This window comes from Emydura macquarii, unplaced genomic scaffold (assembly GCF_026122565.2).
Source record: "Emydura macquarii macquarii isolate MOO-44397 ecotype Brisbane River unplaced genomic scaffold, CSIRO-AGI_Emac_v2 contig_2897, whole genome shotgun sequence".
NCBI lineage: Eukaryota > Metazoa > Chordata > Testudines > Chelidae > Emydura > Emydura macquarii.
This window is the reverse complement of record NW_027133034.1, coordinates 47,875,738-47,893,369: the sequence shown is the minus strand read 5'-3', so window position 1 is coordinate 47,893,369 and position 17,632 is coordinate 47,875,738. Positions and strand designations below refer to the sequence as shown.

At 41.9% G+C, this 17,632-nt stretch overlaps 1 long non-coding RNA gene across 1 annotated transcript; it reads left to right on the top strand.

The window, feature by feature from the left end:
- The first annotated feature begins 13,795 nt into the window (after nucleotides 1–13,795).
- On the top strand, nucleotides 13,796–16,756 carry LOC137166710 (uncharacterized). Its single transcript, XR_010923773.1, has 3 exons — nucleotides 13,796–13,866; nucleotides 15,446–15,576; nucleotides 16,615–16,756. It is a non-coding gene; the product is annotated as an uncharacterized lncRNA (long non-coding RNA).
- The last annotated feature ends 876 nt before the right edge of the window (nucleotides 16,757–17,632 follow it).

Genomic DNA, 17,632 nt, shown 5'->3' with positions numbered 1-17,632 from the left:
CTGCCAAGCACAGAGAGTTTACACTCCGCACAGCTTAGCCGTGGGAGTTCTCTCAGCAACAAGAGGAGGAGGAGGAGGAGGAAGGGAAGGCATGGGATACTCATGCTCCCATTGTTTCCAAAAGCTGATCACTTGACAATTATAATGCTTTCCACTCTAATCTTTAAAATGTTTTGAAAAATATTCATAAACATGTTTCCAAATCCCATTGCGTAATGGAAATATTTTTATAAGATTAAAAAGTGGAGCATGCTCGCACAAGGTTTGTTTGAACAAGGGGGCTCATGATTTCTTTTCCTAAGGTATGTGAATATTAGCTTAGGGGTCGTAGCAACTGCACGGGTGGAATTTTGAACTTTGTTTATTGAGGACATGAATAAATTGCTTGCAAAGCCCAAGAACTTTGGGAGACTGAGCGATGTAGTTGGTGTCTTAGAGGAAACTGAGGGAGAACATGTTTTCTAATGAGTAGAGCCGGGGAGTCAGGACTCTTGGGCTTAATTTTTAATTCTGACCCTCACTAACTGTGTGACCTTGGATGACTTAGTTAACCTGCCCGTGCCTCAGTTCAACCATTTATGAAAAGGGTAAAATAATACTTTCCAGAGTGGCTGGAAGCTTTAATTAACATCTGAAAAAAAACCAGATCCTTGGATAAAACGTTGCTGTAGTTAAGTGCTAGGTATTATCATGTTATGAAAACTGAAGCAAATACAGAAAATAAGAAGACACTTTTTGATCCCAATTAAAGGACACCGACAGAAAGAATAAAAGCACTCCTTACTTCTCATGCTCCACATGTCAGTTTTTGGGGGGCTTGCACAGAAGTTGGGTGGTATATTTTAGAATCTGACCCTCAGTTTCAGAATTCAAAGGCATTCTTCTCAGTCTGTGCATCAAGGAGATATTTCCTTGAAGTCAAAAGTTTCATCCTATAGTAACAGGACCTGTGAAGAACTGTTTTTTTTATTACAAGGACGGGGAACAAAAGTAGGTGATTTATTTAAGCAGCAAGCAGTCAGTCTCAGATAAGAGAGAGCCTATCTTAGCCTCCACATTTTCAGCTAATGAATGACCATGGGAAACTGGAGCAAGATCAAAGTTGCTTTGTGACAAAATTGCTGACATTCCTGAAATAGCTCAGAGTTCCTTTGCTCACACAAAGTATGAATCAAGTTCACTGACATATAAAGAGAACCCACAATGGAACCTTTAATTCTATTGTTACCTTGACTCTCAACTTATTGCCCTGCCGACCTCCTACTAAAGCCGTTAAGAAATGACTGCCACTTCATCCATTGTTCCCCTTCATATAAAGATGTCAGAGGTCAAGATGTGTAGCCATAAAAAAGACAAACCTTTAAAATACAGACGATAGAGTACTGGTTAAAATATTTAGATCACTGTGTGGATTGACATGTATAAGTGATCTGAAAAAAAATACCCAAAAGAGTTTTGAATCCAAAGTGCCTTTTGGATTTCCAACATATGTTGACCAGACAGGAGAATGTTAGAAGGTTTTAAATACTGAACTCGAGTGTTATTAATTTATCTTGCAGTAGTACTGGAGGCCCCAAGTAGGTCTGAGGCCCCATTGGACCATCCTCTGTATAAACACACACGATGACACAGTTCCACTCCAAGCTGTTACCGATCTAAGGTCCTAAAGTCAGATCTGCTAGATGGGGCTGGGGGAAAAGGGAGGGCTGTACCCAGGCATAGCGGTTCATGCCAATTGCGACATAGAGGCTTTGACACATGACCTATGAAAAATGGATGGAAAGGGATGCAATCAAATACAGAATTTATACACAAGTTATTCCACACATATATATTTGTCCTTTAAAAAAGAAAAAGGAATTTCGAACATTAAAAAAGAAATACAATTCTAAACTTTACGCTCTAGAGCTTTTTAGAGATTTGTAATGTTTCATGCAATAATGGAGAAAATAGGAAATTCATGCCAACCTAGTGGCCTATAACAGCGCTGTGGCTCTTCTGGCAAGACTGATTACTCCACATCAAGAAAGGAGAAATTGGAATTTTAAAAAGAAATCTTGCCATTTAGCTGCTTTAGCAGGATAAATTGCATGAGATTAGATCTCACAAGCTCCTCACTTTTTACGGCTAGTTGCCCATGTTTCTCTCTTTATCTAATCAAAGGGGACCCTTTTGTTTGCTGCATCAGACATCGTCTTTCTTTTTCTGCTTCTCGGTAGCGCAGACAAAATAGATGAGTGTTTCACTGCCAGGATGTGGACAATTCATTCATTCATCCACTATGGATAGCCAATCAGGTAGGAATCGGGATGGAATGCATGTGGGGCTATGTCCATCCAAAGGAGTTTAAAAAGCATGTATTTCCGTCCATGCTAAAAAGTGCAGATGCTGGTACATGCTCCTCAGCATAGAAGAAGAGGGAAGGTTTGCTATGACAGGCAGTGTGGTACAGCAGTGGATGAGGGCCTGGACTGGGAGTGACAGGAGGGTTCTATCCCTGGCTCTGATGAGTGACATGTGCATGATCTTAGGCAATTCACTTCACCTCTGTTTCCTTTTCCATCCTTTGTCTGTCTTGTCTATTTAGGGTGTAAGCTCTTCAGGCCAGTGACTCTCTCATACTAAGTGATTATACAGCATCTAGCACCATGAGGCCCCAATTTCAGTTTGGGCCTGTAGGTGCTACTGTGATATAAATAATGATAAACAAAAGCAGCAGGAATTGGGGGAGGGGTGGCAGAGGAGAAGGAGGTGGTAAAGGGAGTTTCTCTGTCTCTTATTGCCATAAAATGCTGCTCACTAGCAGGCTTCTACTTCTTTACATGCTCATAGTGCTACAGTGACTTAGGGCTGGTTCACACTTACTGCGCGATTTGGCGGCAGTCGGCGGGAGTTACGCAAACTATGCAGAGTAGTTTGCATAACTGACGTCAACTGCTCTGCTTCCCTCCTGCGCGCAGTTCTCACTGCGCTGAGTTGACGGGAAGCTTTCCCATCGGCTCAGCGCTATGCTACTTGAGGGGGTGGACTTACTAAGTTGACTTCCTGATCGATTGAGCAGATCTCACTGACCGCTCAATCGATCAAGAAAGATTGATCTGGCGGCAGCGATTTTGCTGCCGTCAGTCTGAACATAGCCTTAATGAGTCATCATCTTGAAGCACCGACACATCAAAATAGTGAAAGAAAATCTGCTGTCAGAATACCAATCCTTTTGAAAAACTAGGTGCTATAAGGAAATTCCCAGCCTGTGAAGTCTGAGTGGGATTGGCTGCAATTTTCATTTTAGAACTAGATGACACTAATTGCTTCAGCAGAGAATAGTTTTCTTAGCAGCAAATGGAAAAAGCTTACAAGAGACGCCTACTAGCAGCTAAAGGTGGTTATTGCGTTACATCAGGACTTTTCTACTGTGAAATACATAGTGGTGCAGTGCAGGCAGATTTACCAGAGCGTGATTTAGGGTATGTCTGCACTGCTGCGGTAGCAGGGATCGATGCAGTGCCATAGACTGAGCCGGTCTGTATAGACCTGGTTTCCCTGGGTCTGTGTAGACCTGCCCAGTCGATTGGAGAACGCTCTCTGGTCAACTAGATTAATCCACCTCCCTGAAAGGAGTAAGGCAGTGTCAACGGGAGGGCGTCTCCAGTCAATGCAGCACCATGAAGATGCTGTGCTACATGAAAGTAAGTGCATCAATGGGAGCTATGCAAGCTACCTTATGTAGCTTGCGTATCTCCTGTCAGCCGCCACCGCCAGTGTAGGCCAGCTCTTAGTTTAGAAGACTTGTAAATAGGGTCTGATCCAAAAGTCCATTGAAGTCAATGGGCATCTTTTCATTGACTTCAGTGGACTTTGGATCAGGCTTTTTACAACATACTGTGTTTACATGCACCCAGTGCTGCAATGAGAGCCCTTCCTTTTCTGGTTAGATGGAAGTGCGAGTCAGAAGAGATTTATATGGTGTACATGAAAGTATGAGGATTTTCCATGCTGTACAATCTTCATGACCTTTGTGATGTAGGCTCCTCAAAGTGCATTTTCTCATAATTGAAGCATGTGTCTTTGAAATGCTTGTTCTTTTTACATCACTCTTATATTGTGGTCCTCCAAATACAGGCCCCAAATGTGCAGAAGAAGTGCTGCAGTTCTGTTCTATGATGGCCTTTTGTGCTGTCCCATGATCACACTTGGTATACATAGTGACTCCTCTGCCACTGCTAAGTAGAATATGGAACTATTCTGCGACCGCGACTTCTCACACAAGCTGGTTTTCCGATCCCCTTGCAATATTTGTTTTAATGTATTGGAAGACCAGTAGTAGGGATTTGCAAAGCAATCATAACACTTCCTGAAACACATGGCACTCTGGATATAACCATTTTTTAAAAAGTATTGGATCACTTCAACTTTTTCAGGTTAAAATAAACCGAATATTTGATTTAGGACCTGAACCAAAGTCCACGGAGATCTGTGGGAAGTCTCAAGTGGCACATCCTGAGCACCATTTCTGGGTGAGTTGCTGGGCTCATGTGAAGAGAGGAGAAAGCCTCACCCTGATGGGTCCATGCTCAACCCGCCGACAGTTCAGTTTCACAGCTGTCAGCACAGAGGTGTCCATGGTCATTCTCCCTCCCCAGCTATCACTCTGTTGGCGAGGTCGCCTCACCTGCACTAGGAAATTGGATGGTGAAGGGCACTACCTTGTCTCATGTCCTATCCTAGTTTACAGCTCAGTGCACTGATCCTGCAAGCTACTTTGAACCAGGATCTGCCTACACCTATACAAAGCCCCACTGAAGACAGCCAGGGGTCAACCCCCATGGAGCCGCTGTCAGAACCAGGGCCGAAGTCCTCCAAATGAATCCACATCGATCCAGCTGAAGGACTGGAGACTGATTCTGCATGTGAGTAACTTTATGCATGTCAGTTGTCCCATTGAGTTGAATGGCATTTCTCATGTGCAAAATTGTTCGCAAGCCTGGAGCTCAAGATCCTGATCCTGCAAATTGCTCTATGTGGGCAGAGCCCTGTTGACTTTAGTGTGTCTCTGTGAGACACAGGCTTTCACCTGCATGGAGTAGTTTGCAAGCTGTTGTGTTTACAGAGAGCTTAGCACAATGGGGCTTTTGGTTTTTTTTGATCATTATTATAATTATTATAATGATGAAGTGCAAAGCAGCTATTTAGTGCCTTGAAGAAGTTTATTTAAATCTGAATAGGAAGGACTAATCTTCAACGTTCAGTACTGCTCCTAATGCAAGGTCATACATCTAGAAGCAAAATATATAGGTCACACTTACAGGATGGAGGTCTGTATCCTGGAAAGCAGTGACTCTGACAAGGACTTGGAGATCAAGGTGGATAACCAGTCAAGCAAGAGCTCCTGGTGTGATGTGTAAATAAGAGTGCTCAGACAGCTCGTGGATGTATACGCAGGCACTATTGAGTAGGAGTAAGGCAGTGATATCACCTCTTCAGACAGCATTAATGATACTGTTCATGGAATATGTGTCTAGTTCTGCTGTCCACACTTCAAAATGATCCTTCACTTCTGCAACTCCATCCCTTGGAATCTCCATGGTACAGTACAATGTGCTACAGGGCAGTCAGACGACTTCCCTTTTGGTGTTCTACATCGCTCCAGTGATGAGCTAATGAAACAAAACATAACCCCCCGACTAGCCAAGCTACTGACATTTTCTATTAGTTCACCCAATAGAACCTGCAGGACATTTTGCTTACAGCATCTTTCCGGTTTGCCCAATTATTAGAGGTCTTGGCAGCTCTAATGCAATTTCTCACAATTGTCTTTTCACCTCAGGTAAAAGCTTATAACCCTCTATTTAGCCTCTGTGGCATGTGGCTGAAAAATTGAAGAATATAGTATCCATTATTTTGAAAACACTGTACAATAAATCACACCACAGACTAGATCAGAAACCTGCAAATGATCAGGGCAGTTTGTTGAGATGCAATCTAATAACTGACCCAAGGCTTTTGCTCATGGCCAAATTAAACCTTTTGTAAAATATTATATTGATATTTGAAGAATTTTCCCTGTCCTACCTCATGCCCCCATTAGTTTACATTTTCTTGCACTTCTGCATTTCCTGCCTCAGTTCTGATCAGATCTGGATCTGCTGAAATACTACAAGAGATGCTTTGGTTAAAGGTTGCTTTCCTTCTATTTCAGGTCCTAGTACGTCTGCCATTACCCTAGTATCTGAGCATCTCATGTCACTTAATATATTTATCCTCATAACTCCCCTGTGATGTATGAAATGCCCATTTTACAGAGAAATTAACTGACTTGCCCAAGGTGACACAAGAAGTCTGTGCTGGAGCAAAGAATTGAATCCAGCTCTCTGGAGTGTCAGGTTAATGCCCTAACCACTGGACCGCCTTTCCTCCAAAGCATATACTGAAATCCAGAAAAGACAAAAGAATGCAATGACATTTCACTGAAAGAATACTGGAAAAAGTGAAGGAGATAAGAAATACTACAGTTCATTCCTCCTGATAGCACTGGGGAAAAATCAAACGTTTCTGCATTGCTAATAACATTTTGATAATGCGATATTCTCCTGTGAATCACTTGTCTCTATAGGAATGACTGGAGAATGCAGGATTTTTGTCTGTTTCAGTGGAAGGTAAGAAAATATTCGCTTTGTTCTGCAGAGAAACAACTATTCTTTCTTTTATCTCCTTTATCTTTTATCTCCGGTAGCAGTCATTAAGCTGATCAGGGCAGTTTTTCAGTGTATGGTTTAAAAGGAAAGAGTAATGCTGTCACAACAGAGACTGAAGATCTGAAAACACATAGCAAGGCTTACTACCAGCCAAATATACCTTACACTGGGCTTTAGAGAGCCCTGTGATAGTGTGTTAGCTGTACAGAGATTGAGTATCTCTCTGGAGCGGCTGGAAAACATCTAAAGCAGGTTGAACAGTTTAAGGCTCAAATGACTGTTGATTTTGGTTGATGAAATGTCTGGGTGTCTAACTTGAGATCATTTGGGCCTGATTTTCAGAGGTGCAAATATTCACAGGTTGGGTTGACTTTGTTGTTTGAGGGCTCAGGACCTCTGAAAATGAGGCTCATGTGCTTCCAGGAGGATACCCAAAAAACCAAGGCATCCAAAAATCAGAAGCTACTTTTTAAAATTTAGACCTAATGTCAAGTAATAGTTCAGTGCAAGCTACTTTTGAGCTAAAGATTCCAAAGCACTTCATATGCATCAATGAATTTAGGACATTACTTTTGAAACATCTAGAATGAGGTCCTGGCTCCAAGGGAGTTTTGCCATTGATTCAATGGGCCAGAATCTCATCCCTAGATTGGATCTTAGATAGTAATTTCTAAAAAATATCTCTATGTTAAAAATTCTACACCTCCTAGGTAGCTCTGAACCACATGGTACCAACTGGGCTGTGTTGTGGTGTTGCTAGTTCTTTTTGCACTGATTACTTTGCTGTTTGGAATGCACTGTTTTATAACACATTGTTTTTTTTCCCCCTGAATTCCCCATCTTTTCTAGTCTTGTTTGTCCTCTATAATACTATAGGCTAAAGAAAAGCTGATTGCAAAAGAGTCTCTTTTTCCCTTTTGTTTTGCAGGATCTCTCATATCTAAAATGTTTTAAAACCATTCCCACATATTAAATATTTCACCCTTGTAAACTATTCCATATTTCCCCTCTCAAGACAGCACTAGGCAGCTCCTGCAATTACATTATTAGTTAAGAGACAGGGTCAGCTTTTCAGTATAGAGCTGCAGAGAACCCCCAGAATAATAAAATAGCATTAGTTGTGCTCCATGAAAACAGGGATTCTTCTTTCCCCAGATAACATTCCTTTCTCATTTCTTGTGCAGCTGTTCTGATGTAGTCAATACACAGAATACACAATAATGTTTTATCCTCTTACCGTCATACCCTCTTTTTAAACATCTATTAACCTTAAAATGTCCCTTTATGTACGTTAACAAAAATAAACTTGACCGCATCCTCATAACTTTGCCAAGTTATGACCTAAACTCCCCTATAAACTGATTATCAACCAGAGTGAAGAAGACTGTGGAAAGTTTTGTTACTTTCCCAGGAATATACATTGAAAATGATTGTTCTCCCCTTATATAACCTACCAGACATACAATATTGCTGCAGATTTTATACTGAAACTTACTCTATGCATATATTTATAGAAGACCAGGCTTGTTTTAAGCTTTTGCTTATAACATCTAGTCTATTTTTTCTTTTACTAAAAATGTACAGTTTGAAGTAGAGATGTGACAAATTACCTAGGAAGAGTTGTTCACATTTTAAAACAAATTTGCTTTCACTTTTTTGGGAGTCTGTTTTAAGTGACTGTTCTAACCAAAAAAATTCACTGTCAGGAAAATTTGCCAAATTTTAAGCAAATATTGAAGACTATGCACCAAATATTGGAGACCAGGCACAGGAAGTGAATATCTGATTCATGCTCATGAGTACTCACACCAGAAGCAGATTCTAAGGATTTGTCTACACTGGCGTTTATGCCGGCAAAACTTTTGTTGCTCAGGGGTGTTGAAAAACACCCCATTGCATGACATAAGTTTTGCCGGCATAAGCACTAGTGTAGCCAAATTATGAGAGCTCTCCTGCTCCATCTAAACGAGGGACGGTAGCTTTGTGGGCAGAAGAGCTCTCTCGTCGACACAGAGCTGTCCACACTAGCACTTGTGCTGGCAAAACATGTTGCTCAGCGGGGTGTTCTTTTCACACCCCTGAGCAACAAAATCTTTCCCTGCATAAGCACCAGCGTAGACAGGACCTAAGAGTTATACATATCTAATCAGAGCACAGATACAAACAAGGCTACCTAACAAATTAAATCTTGAATAGTGAATATTCACAATCAACTGGTTGCATGCAATTTACAGATTGTAAATTACCCACAGAAATTATTCATCAAATCAGTTCAAATAGTGAATAAATCCGAAAAGAGTGTCATCTGTTCAAAGACAGAAAAAATGTGACTTTTTGGAATTGATCATGAATTATTTGCCCAGGTCTAGTTAGCAGCAACAACCACCCTGGGGATGTCTATGGTGTTTTACAAAATAGAAGCAGGAATGCCAACATCACTGTTAATGAATTTTGCAAAATAAATACCAAAAAACCGATCAGACTATTTGCCAGGAAATTGACATCCACCATCTTTAGCAACATCACCCTTTGCAATCATGCACCGAACATCACAAACCTAAGCAGTTCTAATTTGAGTTGGCATCAGTGGCTCAGGGAGAGTGGAAGCTTTTCCAGGACATTGGCAATATTTCTTGCTTGTTACAGTTAGTGGTATAGGATCTGCAACTTTCATCTGAACAAGGCAGTGAGACCAGAGGGCACCTCAGGTTAATGACTTGGAAGGGAATCAGATCTCCAACACACTTCACTTGGCAGACATAGAGGTGGGGGGAGGGGGAAGCTTCCATAAACCGTTCAATATAGAGAAACAAAAGTCTGTAAATTCAGAGTAAGAATAGAGTTTTTATTGGCAGTGGCAATACTAGGCATAGGCAGCTGCCTAGGGCACCACATCTAAGGAAGTATATTAGTATTTGGAGTGACATGGCCACTCACTAAGATCACTGCTAAACCACTGTTCTCTCTTCCTGTAGAGGCGTCTGCTCACATTTGCATCCATGCACAACTGAGCGGAAACTGGGACTATCTTTCAGAAGGAGGAAATGATGTAGACAGGGAACTGGGTGGGTTGCTAAAATGGAAAGGATGATGCTATTAAGGAGATGCCACATCCTATCTTATTTAGGATTTGAATCCACATAGGACAGTAAATGGATGACTTCAAAACCACCAGCTTCAAATCATGAGATGACCCATTAAGAGCAAATCATGCGACATTATCTGCAGAGCAATCCTATGAAAGCTGTGAATGCCTGGAGCAGAGCCCAGGTAGATCACTCTGGGGTAGATTACAAAATAGTCAAGGGAGGGAACACCCAATCAGTATTCAATAAGGCTATGAACTAGTGGGTTCCAGACCTGGATGTAAGAGTTCTGCCTATGATACACAGCACCTACATAATCACGATGGCCTCAGTTTCTTAAGAACCACTTCTACAAATTCAGAACACTGTGGACAGAACAGAACATAAGCAGGAGGAGTGAAGTATAAATGTCCAGTATCAGACCTGTTAATATCAGGGCCTTGTTATAAAAGGAACACTTTAAATATAACTAATTTTCCCATTCTCTCCACTGTTTTGCAATGTGCTGCACACTAGCTGGTTGTTTCCCTGCACTCCAGAGGTGACTACATTAGTGATGCTTATATATCTATATCTATATAGATATAGTTTGTATCATGATTTGAGAATCTTCAGAATGAAAGATGCAGATTATAGATGAGCAAATATAGATTATTATTAATAGCAGTAAATAGTTCTGTTTCCTACATTTGTTAGTGCTGGATGTACGTTGCTTGCTTGCTTTGAGCTGGTAAGGTGTTGAGATATTCCACCGGAAGCTACAGAGCACCTCCCACAGTATGCTTCGTTGTCACTATCTAGTGTACTGCATAACCCAGATGTCTTGTATTGTTGGGAAGGAGAGGAGCCTTTATAGGGAAGTGGAGAAAAGCAGTGAGCAGGTAATTAGAAGGTGCCATGAAGCAAGTCCAGTCTTCATGGCATTCCATAGATTGATTACTGTTCCCAAACTGGGGCTACAGTAAACTTAAAACCAGTCCTTCTTGTTATTGTGCAGGTGTGTGCAGGTTCATGGACCACATAGTTTGCTACTGCAATGGGTCTTATTCTTTATTCAGGCCATGATCCTGTAACTGAATATCAGTTAATAACTTTTCATAATAATTCCTCTTGTATCAACTTCTAGGTAAGGATGGCAGCCAAGCACAAAGCTCCTTTTTTGTCATACTTCAGCTGTTCCTTTGGAACACCTGCAGAGAAAAGGGTCTCTGTAACAGACCACAAGGTAATAACAACATCCTGGGTCCACTTATTGACATCTGCAGGTTCAAAAAGTGAAGAGGCCAGGAGGTGGATCCTATTTTTTTTCTCTAGAGGACTGTGTCTGCCGTTTTAAAGACAAGCTAGCAAGGAGCTGAAAAGCCTTTCAAAAGCTTTTGTCAAAAACCTTTCCCGTGGGGACAGAGCACAGAATCTGAGAAATTAGGTCTGTGTGTCAGGAGGAGCACAACCAATCCTATTTAGTGTTCTTACCCATCAGCCTATACTGCAAATAATAGTATACCTGAAGGCATCAGCAGATGCTGAGAACCTAAAGGACACTAAAAGGTAAGTGACAGGTTACACTAGTTTCTGTAGCAGGAAAGAAGTGTGCAGGGAGGGGGTTGGATGGGGAGAAGTAGGTTATTATCATTGAATGCTGTGGGTAGGATGTTTCTGAAATGATTTTGGTGAGATTATTCATACAGAATGATCCCATTGTGCACTACAGCAAAACACAGAGGATAAAAACCAACTGTCCCACGAGACCGGGGGCTGGAGGTCATGCCAGGCAACGGAGAATGTTGAACTGAAATGTGAACTGGGGACTGTGGTTGGGATTACCTCATGATGACATTTGAAGTAGGGGATTTCTAGGCATTTTTCTCATTAACTCTTTGTTTGTGCTAGAGTTGAGGGAAGTACATAGGTAGGACCCTTAGCATCTATGGTATCTGTATGGATCTATGGGTATCTGTCCAAACCTCCATGGAAAAGGGCTCTGTCAGGCATCAGAATGTTCTACAAAGACAAATATCATTTTAATATTCAGACCTCATAATCGCTCACCTCAGTTACTGCTACTTCCTCCTCTCTGACCTCCCTGACACTCAGATTGCCCTTTCTTCCAAGCCACACAAAACCCAACTGCCAAGCTGAACTCCCCATGCATCTGTTCTTATCTCATGTCAGGTTGCCTCCTGCCCTTCTCTGCTCTGACGATGCTGCCAACCTCGACCACCCATTTGTTCATCTCTCCCACAAATGTTTCTGCACTTCCTTCCACACCACCCCCTGTTCTTAGAACAACCTCACTGAGTTGACCAGTAACTACCAACTACCCACATGTCCTTCATATCCCTCATCAGGACCCATTTTCGCTGTGACTAAAGCCAGCCAACTAACAAATCAAAATTTTTGTGACCATCATGACCTTTTTTGTTGTTGAAATTCAAAATTAAAAAAAAAAAAAAAAAGGAATATTTTTGACCAGTTCTAGTTGTGACATACATAAGAAATCCACCACCTAATGGTAGCCACATTGAGATGTAGTCAGGGATAGTTGATATTTTTATATGTATAAAACACTTCTGTTTCGTTTGGGCAGGGAGTTGGACTAGATGACCTCCGGAGGTCCCTTCCAACTCTAATATTCTATGATTCTATGATTCTATCCAGTTGTGCAGATACTTAACCCATGTGAATGTGTGATTTTGTTTCTGTTACCCTTTTTCTCCCTACACTCCTTTGATTTCCTCTGAGTTGCTGCATCTTGCCTTATATGATACCTTTAAATTCTTTGGAGTAGGTTATTATGGTGGGATAGTGTATGCAGGACATTTGTGGGATGATTCCCAGTGAGATTATTTATTGTGCTTCCTATGTGTTTGTAGAGTGAGGCCCCAGTCCTGATTATGACCTTTGAGAGCTACTCTAATACAAATAAATAACCTCAGTTGTGGCAAATTGGGGAATTCTACACATGATTCCATTTAATTTCACAAGATATATATTAAAGTTCAGTAATTCCCCAACTCTCTGTAAACGAAAGCCTAGAAGAGGTAACATTACAAGGCCACCCACCCTGATTAATAGCTTGGAGACTTGATTGGATCTGCAAGGGACCAGACAGCTTTAGAATGAAAGGGGGAATGTAGGCAAGGGGGAATGTAGGCAAGAGTGGGCCTCCCCAGTCCGAGCACTCTGCCACACATAAGCCAGTCAGAGAGAGAGATGGGAACCGACTAACTTCTTGCTTCACACAATAGGTTATTTAAACCCTTGACGGGGGTTTCTCAAGCCTCTTGTCTCACATAAGTTGAACCCACTGTCCAGCCCCGTAGTTATCTAACACAGGAACGGTGTGTTTAGGTTGCTGTGGATCTGATCAATCCTCTGTTTCGGGGTCAGAAGGTATTTTTTTCTCCATCAGGGCCAAGTTGGCTGAGGCCTGTTTAGTTTTTTGCCTTTCTCATAGGATCATGGAGACAGAATAAGTTAAATAGGAAGAGGACTTAGAAATATAATATTAGGGATGTCTGAACATTTAGTTTGTTGCAAGTTGCTGCTGGAGTCCAGTGAGGGTAAGAGGCCAAAAGGGCCAGTGTCCAGAAACAAGAGACCTGGGATTTTGTTGGTATTCCTTGGGCCTTTGAGAGAAGGGGAGACCTGAAGACTCTGCAGACTAAGAACCATCTTTAGTACCTTCTATCCCCTTCATTGGGGAGGGGGGGAAGGGCGGTGAGAGAATTCAGCAGAGCAAGCTGAATCCTAGGGGTAGGCAATGGAGCAACTCCCCTGAGTTATTCACTGTGACAGGTTACACAAGGCCCTGAGGCCCCCTGCTGGAGGCCTTGTGGTCCTACCACATCCTGTTCCAGAAAGGAGCAATGGAACTGAGATCTCCAAGCTACCTAGAGAGACTGCGTGGGAAACAGCCAATCGGAAAAAGGCTGCAGGGAAGCAGCCAATCTGGGCCCAGCAGGCCCATACAAAGGAGCTGCAGTAGTTGTGCAGAGTTAGTTACTATCTGGAGCCAGAGGAGTGAGAATGGTGTTCCTAGCTGGCTGAAGAAACTGTAGTACATGGGACAGAGCAGTTGATGGCAGGTACCGGGGAGCAAGGGAGAGCTCCTGGCTGGCTGCTGGGACTTGGTAGCTGTAAACCTTAATATAAGAGTGAAGAAGGTGAAGAGGCCATGAGGAAGTGGCCCAGGGAATCATAGCAGCATTTTAAGCCTTTGAAAGGGACACAATGGCATGTGGCTGCTATTCAAAGGGTCCCTGGATTGGGACCCAGAGTAGTGGGCGAGCCCAGGTTCCCCCACTGGTCACAGATTGAGTGGCCAAGGCCCTGAGAAAGGGAGTTGAACTAACCCCAAAGAGGGGATTGGAGACCCTGAAGAGGGTCAGTGATAATGGAATCTGATACACCCCTGGAAGGGAACCTAAACTGTTTAGTGGCCAAACTAGGACCAAAAAAGCCCAGAGAAAGCAAAGACATTGTCTTCAGGGAGGGAGCCCCTGGACGCATGGCCCGCTACCAGGGCAGGGACTGTTGAAAGACTGTGAGACTAACTAAAGACTGAGCCTACCACAGTTAGAGAGACAGAGAAAGAGTGAGGGCATGTACACTTGATCTAAGGGGATGCTTGCAAGAGGTGAGTACCACCCTGTTATATTGACTATATGAATGGAGCTCTGTAATTCCTGCAGTGGATCCACTTAAATACCTGGTATGGGGAAATGTGGCAGATAACACTGGGGAGGGGCTTTAAGTAAGTTGTGGCCTGCTGCTTAAAATCCATCCTTGTGTCCTCACACAGTTGTGTGTACTGATCATTTAAAATATTCCAATTTTAGAAAGCCATCAGTCTTCAGAAACTGTGGGTGTTTTTGGGGTCTCTCATGGGGCATGACTGCCATACAGTGCCCCCTGCTGGTCAAATGTGACACTGCCAGTGCTCCTTGCCTCAATTTCCCCTCACCTAGGTTTTGTCTCTCCCAGAGATTCACATTGGTCCACCCTCTTGCTGGGTCACTCTGAGTTCAAACCCCTTCTGGGGTAACAAGTCCAAACAAAAGAAGACCCAAATGAACAGAAGGTTCTTCTGGCCTTTGGGGCTTCTCTGCAGGCTGCCCTCTGGTTCATGTTCCCACTCCCTGCTGGGTTACCTTTTAGTCTCTCTCTCTAGCTCTGGGATGGAGCCCTGACCCCCAGGCTCCTTCCCCATAGTCCTCTCTCAATCTCCTGCAGACCCTTGCTCAGGGCCTTCCACAGAAGTCTGTCTGCTCTGTGATTCCAACTCAGTTGTCTATTAAACTATCACCTGAAACCTCCTTAGTCCTGCTCCCCCAGGCTGGGAAGCAGCTAATTAATTATAGCACAGGTTTGGCTGATCCCATTTCTCTTTAAATAGGTCAGGCGCAATTGACTTTTTATATCAAGCGAATGGGAGGGAACCCTCTTGTCAGTATCTGTTTGAGTGAGATTGTTCTTGTTGCCATAATATATCCCTTGTTGTTTTTCGTGTATTGCAACAGATAACAAAAAGCAATTTTCTTTGTACAGCACCTAGCACAGTGAGATCCTGGTCCATGAGTGGGGCTCCTAGGAGCTATGCAATACACATAATAATAAATAATATAGGTGTCTTATCCTATAATGATAATATCTTCCACTTCATAGCATCCCTTCATTGGGAAAGGACCCAAGCTACATTACCAGCTGTAGCTTTGATTCTGCTAAGAGGAGGGGGAGGCAGTGATTTTAATGGAGGCTCTCCTCAATAAAAAGGAAACGCAGAAGCACATGGAAAGGTAAGAAACAATCTCCACACATTGAACGAGGTTTGATTTGAGGAACACAGAAAGGTTCAGGTTGATTTTTTTTTTTTTTTTACTTCATCTAAATCAGTTTGTCTGCCTGTCACAAGAAAGAGAAAAAAGATTGACACCTCTCACCTCATGTGGGAAGGGTCTAAGGAATACTGTGCTCAAATAATGTTAATGTTGTGTTACAAAGTAACAAAAGCCAGGTGATGGAGGCTAATGCTGATATTCTGATGTGAATTTATATTCTTCCTCAGTTTCTCTCATTACCTAATGCCATATTTTTAACAAATTAATTTCCTCTTTTATAAATTATATTTAAACCAGAAAAAATGGGGACATTCTTTATGGTCTAGATATTTAGAATTTTTGCCCCCACATCCCACCCTCAAAGGAAGTGCTAAAGTAAACCCTTTCTACTTTTTAGTTTAGACATAACAGTTTCATAACCAATTTCATGCCTGCTGTAACACTGCTGAAGTCAGTGGGGTTACATCAGTGACAATGTGGTCCAGTATAATTATAAACCATTTACTAAGCTTGTGTTTGCTATTAACACCACATTTCACACATCTCTGCTTGATTACAATAGTTTGTAGGACTCCAAGTGAATGTGTGTGCTCACCATTTTCTCTCTATTCTGCTACATTAGATTTTCAGTTTAGTATTCCCCTCGGTGTTTGTGGCTTAGCATCTCAAGATTACTGCTTACTCAAGTACTGTATAACTTGTATTTTACAGTAATTTCATTCACAGTAAAAAGTTTACCATATCTATTAAAAGTTGATTGAACTATTATTATCAAGAGATGAGGGAGTATCTTGAAGTTTTTGGTAAGGTCTCTGTATTTTACAGTCTGTTTTGTTCTGAATCCCTGTCCCCATGTGCTGATTTGCATGTGTTCCTGTCTGACAGTTGTTCCTGATCTCTTGTGTTAGACCTAAATCCATATTTATGAGCTAACTAAGTGCAGGAGGTCAGGAAGGACAAAAGATGTCATCTCCATTCTCCACTCCTCTCTAACAGGAAAGAAACACAAGACTGACTCTCTGCAGATGAGCTATTTAATGGAAAACGGGATTATACTCTGATTGTTTAAATTGCTTGCTTATTCATGTACATGATGATGCCTTATGAACAAAGGAAAAATACATCTTATGTCTTTATATGACCACCCATTACTATAGTATCTGAGTGTCTAATAGTTTTTGTATTTATCCTCACAATACCCCCCTGGGGTTGAAAATTGCAAATGGGGAACTGACACACAGAAAGGCTAAGTGACTTGTCCATACTCTCACAGGACGTCTGTGGCAGAGCAGGGTTGTCTCCCAAATCCTAGATTAGTGCCCTATAGGTTCCCCTATAGGTTTCTTGCATAGCTACACTGGCAAACCTTTTGTAGTGTAGACCTAGCCTAAGACTCCAGTATATTAATATTTACTATCGAGTAACTACGTGCAACAGTAGCTCTAATAAACCTATGCTAGGACTCCTAAGTGTGACGATAATAAAAATAATAATCACTCATATGCAAAAGCATTTGCAGGATCTAGGTTTTAATTTTGTGTGCCTAATTTTTTTTCTTTTCAAAGGTACTGATGAAGCCCTGCAGATTCTGTTGAGCTTGATTTAATAACACCTAGTCCTTACATAGCAGAATTTTCATTTTTAGGTTTCAAAGGGCTTCACAATGGATGGCAGTATCATTATCCCCATTTTACAGCTGGGAAAACAGGCACAGGACATTAAGTGATTTGCCCATGGTCATCAGCATAGCCAGAAATTGAATCCAGGTCACGTTAGTCCCAATCAGCTGACCTATTTGCTCGGCCATACTGCCTTCCATAACAAAACCAAGAAATGCCTTTTATACAAATTGCACGAACCTACATTGTTTTAGCTGAGAAATTTTTCTGCAAAAGGGAAAACTTTAGTTTTATGAGATTAGAACATTGTAGGTCTATTTTTTTTCTCTATTAAATGGTGGGTCCTCACCCAACCTAAGAGCAGCTGAATCTATCTCCATATTAACATTAAGCCT